This window comes from Spinacia oleracea, chromosome 4, assembly GCF_020520425.1.
Source record: "Spinacia oleracea cultivar Varoflay chromosome 4, BTI_SOV_V1, whole genome shotgun sequence".
NCBI classification, from domain to species: domain Eukaryota; kingdom Viridiplantae; phylum Streptophyta; class Magnoliopsida; order Caryophyllales; family Amaranthaceae; genus Spinacia; species Spinacia oleracea.
This window is the reverse complement of record NC_079490.1, coordinates 161,189,608-161,195,607: the sequence shown is the minus strand read 5'-3', so window position 1 is coordinate 161,195,607 and position 6,000 is coordinate 161,189,608. Positions and strand designations below refer to the sequence as shown.

The 6,000-nt window shown below is 41.8% G+C and overlaps 1 protein-coding gene across 4 annotated transcripts in view; it reads left to right on the top strand.

Moving 5' to 3' along the window:
* The first annotated feature begins 1,920 nt into the window (after positions 1–1,920).
* Positions 1,921–6,000, top strand: part of LOC110778621 (uncharacterized) — a 29,293-nt gene continuing 25,213 nt past the window's right edge. For 2 of the 4 annotated variants that reach the window (XR_008932001.1, XR_008932002.1), the window contains exons 1-4: positions 1,926–2,303; positions 2,744–2,958; positions 3,490–3,516; positions 3,920–3,994. The gene's annotated coding sequence lies outside the window, so the exon portion shown is untranslated. Of the gene's footprint in view, positions 2,304–2,743; positions 2,959–3,489; positions 3,517–3,919; positions 3,995–6,000 lie in introns of all 4 variants that reach the window. The other 2 variants (XM_056841398.1, XM_056841397.1) reach the window with 2 other exon arrangements.

The window sequence follows — 6,000 nt, the reverse complement described above, 5'->3', positions numbered from 1 at the left end:
AGGACAACTCCTATATGCCGCGGCATAAACCATGCCGCTACTATTTTAAGACGTTTATCCATCGTTTTCTCAAAACGAACGTTTATTTATCCTAGGCAAATAGGACCACTCCTATATGCCGCGGCATAAAACATGCCGCTTCCATTTTAAGACGGGGGCAACCCCCAAAAAACAACCATCGTTTTCTTAAAACGAACGTTTATTTTTCCTAGGCAAATAGGACTACTCCTATTTGCCGCGACATAAAACATGCCTCTTCCATTAAGACGGGGGCAAACCCCCAAAAACAACCATCGTTTTCTTAAAATGAACGTTTATTTTTCCAAGGCAAATAGGACTACTCCTATATGTCGCGGCATAATACATGCCGCTTCCATTTTAAGACGGGGGCAAACCCCCCAAAAACAACCATCGTTTTCTTAAAATGAACGTTTATTTTTCCTAGGAAAATAGGACTACTCCTATATGCCGCGGCATAAACATGCCGCTTCCAATTTAAGACGGGGGCAAACCCCCAAAATCAACCATCATTGTCTCAAAATGAACGTTTATTTTTCCTAGGCAAATAGGACTACTCCTATAAGTCGCGGCATAAAACATGCCGCTTCCATTTTAAGACGGGGGCAAACCCCCAAAAAACAACCATCGTTTTCTTAAAACTAACGTTTATTTTTCCTAGGCAAATAGGACTGCTCCTATATGCCGAGGCATAAAACATGCCGCTTCCATTTTAAGACAGGGGCAAACCCCCAGAAACAACCATCGTTTTCTTAAAATGAACGTTTGTTTTTACAAGGCAAATAGGACTACTCCTATATGCCGCGGCATAATACATGCCGCTTTCATTTTACGACGGGGGCAAACCCCCAAAAACAACCATCGTTTTCTTAAAACGAACGTTTATTTTTCCTAGGCAAATAGGACTACTCCTATATGCCGCGACATAAACATGCCGCTTCCAATTTAAGACGGGGGAAAACCCCCAAAAACAACCATCATTTTCTCAAAACGAACGTTTATTTTTCCTAGGCAAATAGGACTACTCCTATATGCCGCGGCATAAAACATGCCGCTTCCATTTTAAGACGGGGGCAAACCCCCCCAAAACAACCATCATTTTCTTAAAACAAAAGTTTATTTTTCCTAGGCAAATAGGACTACTCCTATATGCCGCGGCATAAACATGCCGCTTTCAATTTAAGACGGGGGCAAACCCCCAAAATCAACCATCGTTGTCTTAAAACGAACGTTTATTTTTCCTAGGCAAATAGGACTACTCCTATAAGCCGCGGCATAAAACATGCCGCTTCCATTTTAAGACGGGGGCAAACCCCCAAAAAACAACCATCGTTTTCTTAAAACGAACGTTTATTTTTCCTAGGCAAATAGGACTACTCCTATATGCCGAGGCATAAAACATGCTGCTTCCATTTTAAGACAGGGGAAAACCCCCAAAAACAACCATCGTTTTCTTAAAATGAACGTTTGTTTTTACAAGGCAAATAGGGCTACTCCTATATGCCGCGGCATAATACATGCCGCTTCCATTTTACGACGGGGGCAAACCCCCAAAAACAACCATCGTTTTCTTAAAACGAACGTTTATTTTTTCCTTGGCAAATAGGACTACTCCTATATGCCGCGGCATAAACATGCCGCTTCCAATTTAAGACGGGGGAAAACCCCCAAAAACAACCATCGTTTTCTCAAAACGAACGTTTATTTTTCCTAGGCAAATAGGACTACTCACTAGCGGAAAAAACCTTATAAGTTGCTCATCAAAAGTTGCCCTTATACAACAAGAGCAACATATAATGGTTAAAAAAAAAAAAAAAAATTAAAAGCTGCCCTTATCTAACAAGAGCATCTTTTAATTGACAAAAAATAAAAAAAATAAATAAAAAGTAAATCTTTTGTACTGAAACTAGGATTTCCTCCCATGCCACAAAAAATCATCCCCGCGCTCTCACTGCTTCTCGGTGTTTGCTCGGTGCTTCTCACCCACCACCCCCAACAAAACCATTGTTTCTTCTCCACCACCCCCCAACTAAACCCTTGCTTTCTCGCTGCTTCCCTTTGTTGCTGATGCTTTCCTTCGTTCTTGCTGCTCCCGCGTGCTACTCTTCTTCTCCATCTTCTCTGCTCGCCGGCCCACTCTTCAATTGCTCTTCAATTCGCAGTTAAACTCTCGCAATTATCTCCACTCCACCGGCGACGACCTCGACAAGAAGAACCACCATTGGGCAATTCTCTCCACTCGACCGGCAATGACTTCAATTGAGTTCAGTTTGGGGTTTTTCTTGGTATGAGCTTATTCAAATTTCTCTCCTCAAGTTCCGAATTTTTGGTTTGTTCAAAATTTGTGATTTAGGTTTGATAATTTTTCTGTTTTCTGCGAATTTTGGTGCAAATTGTTATGCGAATTATTGCTCGATTTATCTACGACTTACAGAGGATTTTGCTGCGAATTACTTCGATTTATTATTATGCAATTTAAGATGCGAATTATTATGCGAATATGTGCTGAATTATTCCTCGAATTTTGTTGTGAATATAATTTATAAATTGTACGAATTTAGTTTGGGATTTTGTTGCGAATGTTGTTTTTGAATTTGAATAGGAATTTCTAGGGTTTAAAGAGGGTTTAATTGGGTTTTGTTGAGGATTTTGGTTGCTGTGATTGCTGATTTTTTTTATGGTTTAATTGGGTTTAATTGGGTTCATCGTTTGTATGATGCTGAAGGCCATACAATGAGATCAACATCAGATATTGCTCTGAGTCTGGTGGTGACTGCTTGGCCAAGTCAAGGAGATTGGTGAAGGTAAAACTATAAGCACGTATAAGAGGGTCGTTGTTGCTGATGGAAAAGAATGTCCGCAACCAGCTTACAAGAATGCTCTGTCAGTGGAGAATATTACAATGTCTTCTTCAAAGACCGGTCTTGAAAGTGGATAAAGGTTTGTTTCCTTGCTCTTTTGGAATATTTGGAATATTTACCATGCTTCAGTGCAATGTTATCATGATGAAAGGATCTCATCCCAAGGTTCTTAGATTGAATTTAATTGAATACAACCTGTGAGTGAAATTTTGAAATTTAGAAGATGAACCTTTTAAAGTAATATCTATTTTTGAAGAGAATCACATGCGTAATTTGGTTTTTCTTTACTATTGGTATTGAAGAGTCAGACTGCTGTAAGCCTGTAAATATTAATAATCGAGTCTTGGTCATTAGTCACGTCTTGCTAATTTGTTATCATTTCAACAGTTAAGCTCGAAAAGGTTTAAATGTGAGTTCATCGTATTAAAGTGCACTGTTATTTCTATGCTCCTTTATGACTTCCTTTCAAAGATGACCCTTTTTATGGTGGTGCTGATGTCGCTCCACACTGTATCTCCAGTTTTCTTAGCTGCTGTTTATTGCTTACATATTCTTAATTTTCTTTTATAGCAATTATATAATATATCATCTTTTTCTTTCTACATTTCAGGCTCAGGGCAATTCAAGTGTTGAAGATGTAAGTTACTATCTTAAAGCGTGTTAGTGTTCCTTGTTTTTTTTTGGCGTGGCTATTGTTGAAGGACACACATGGTTGAAACTTTAATATTTTTTGTACACTGCTTTCATTAAGGATACAACAAAATCACATAGTAGTAGTAGTTTCAGAAATAGATAGCTCACAGCTTTACGAGGATGAAATAAGTTTTATTAAGATGGAATTAAATAGGTGGTCCGCTGCTTTTTCTTTATGGGAGGCTGTTCTCCTGGGCGCATGATCTCAGATAGCTACCCTGACTTGCATTTCTGTATGGACCACGTGATAAAACAACAACTAGAATACTATTATGAACCAAACTCATTTCCAGCCTCACTTTTGTCTCCTTTTGCTTACTTCCTCTCTCTTTCTCTCCCTTGGACAGAAACAGATTTTGCAGCGCGTAAAAGAAGAAAGAGATTTAGCTGTTCGACAAACACAACAACTCCAACATGAATTGGTAAGCTTTCAACTTTCTTTTGAAATGATGGATCTATTAACAAGAAACTTTACTCTCTAGCTTGTCTTAAAAGTTTCATGTTATTTCTAAGCAGTTATATGACATATATGATCAAATGATTGGTACTGACGTTAGATCAAAGCTATGCAATCGTCCTATAATGTCTCTTCACTATTCTCCATTTACATAAAGAGAATAAAAATTTGTAAAAACAGAAGCTCGCTCGCTTGAATTTAAAATACTTAAAATGCATGCTGTAGGGTGGCCCTGAGTGTCACGGTCCGAGTGTTTTGACACCGGATCCGTGCGGCGCGCTCTTGCCTATGGGACGGCAAGGGCGCAAGCCTTGTGCGGAAAGTGAATCTCAAGGCTCGGGGCACGAGCGGATGTCTGCTTTAGAATGGGCACTCTTGCCTATTGGCGACAAGAGCGAGGGTCGAGGGTCGATCGGGGCGCTTGTGTGCGCACAGCAGGCACAAGCGGGACCGACGACGAGAGTGTATCTGTTTTGCAAGGGATTTTGATGGGTCTTGGAAAGCTTAAAAGCATGCGACAGCACAATATCTATAAAGGCTAGCAACAACACATGAATTAAGCAAAGGCAACTTCTGATGAGAGGTATTGGTTCATACCCCTCATAGAGGTTTATTTTGAATTAGCTAAATTGTCCCAGTGAACACTGGAATTACAGTAACATAATAATTCTTCCTAAAGCCTAGAAAACTATTAGAAAGATCCTAGAAAGCAATAGAAAGGAGAAATACAAGTAAAGGAAGGTTGGATTCTAACATCCTCCCCCACTTAAGCTGTCGACGCCCTCGTCGACTTACGAGAGTTACAAAAGATGAAAGAAAAAGCTCCTATTCTAAACTCTGTAGTCTTCTCTGCGCCGTTGGTTGATGGCGGTTGCTGGAGTCTTCTTGAATCTTGTTGTGTCTCGATAGGCTGGTGAGTCTTGTGAATCCAAGTCTTCCTTGTTTTTGGTTTCTGGCTCGAAGCGGTTTGGCTTGAGCTTGCATCTTGTCTCTTGTTTCTGATGCGAGGGGGTATCTGAGATGTCGCCTTTCTGAGTGGCTCCATCACTCGCATTGCCGAAAGGAATCGACCCTTCTCTTTTGTCTTTGTGGGGGTACCTGTACTTCGAACTAGACAAGTTTGTCCACCTGCTACAAGCAAAGAATTCAAGTGAGGCATTACAACTGCTTTGCTGGTGCGGAGGAACTCCAATCCAAGCACAAGGTTGAAGTCGTCCATGTTGACGGCAGTGAAGTTCATTTTTCCTTCCCAGTCTCCCAACTTTGCTTCCACCTGTTCTGCCACACCGAGAATCGGCTTGGCTTTGGAGTTGACGGATTTCATGCTACCGCCTCCTTTCTTGAGCACTAACCCCAATCTTCGGGCTTCTGTTTCGGTCACAAAGTTGTGAGAGGCGCCAGTGTCTACCATGGCTCGAGCATTCCTCCCAATTACCACGAGGTCCACGTACATCATGTTTGTGGATTCCTCTCTTGTCTTCGGGCCCTCTTTCCCCATTGCATACATCATGTAGACGGAACTCATTCTGCGGGGTTCTTCGTCCTCATGGCATGCTTCTTCTTCTGTCTCTTTTGGGGTTTCCTCCACGGACATGGCCGACAACTTCCTCTGTAGGTTGTCGATCTCCCCTTTGTGTTTGCATTCCCACCATTTGTGTGGGCCTCGACATAGCAAACAGTTCAGTCTACTAAAGTTTCCCGAGGGCGTGTTGATCTTGGATTCCTTTGTTGATACGGAAGGTGATGACCAGGATTTCTGTGAATCTCCTCCCCCATTTCCTTTCTTGAATCCTCCGACTGAGCTGGACGACACCCTTGAGTCACTTCTCACACTCTTGGGTGAGCTTGGAGTCGGGCCCTCCGAGCTTGTAGGCGTCCCCCTTGTTCCTTCTTCCGAGCGATGACCCCTTCCCGCGGAGTAGTCCATCAATCGCTCTGCAGCAGTCATAGCGGCCGAAAGCGTGTCCACTT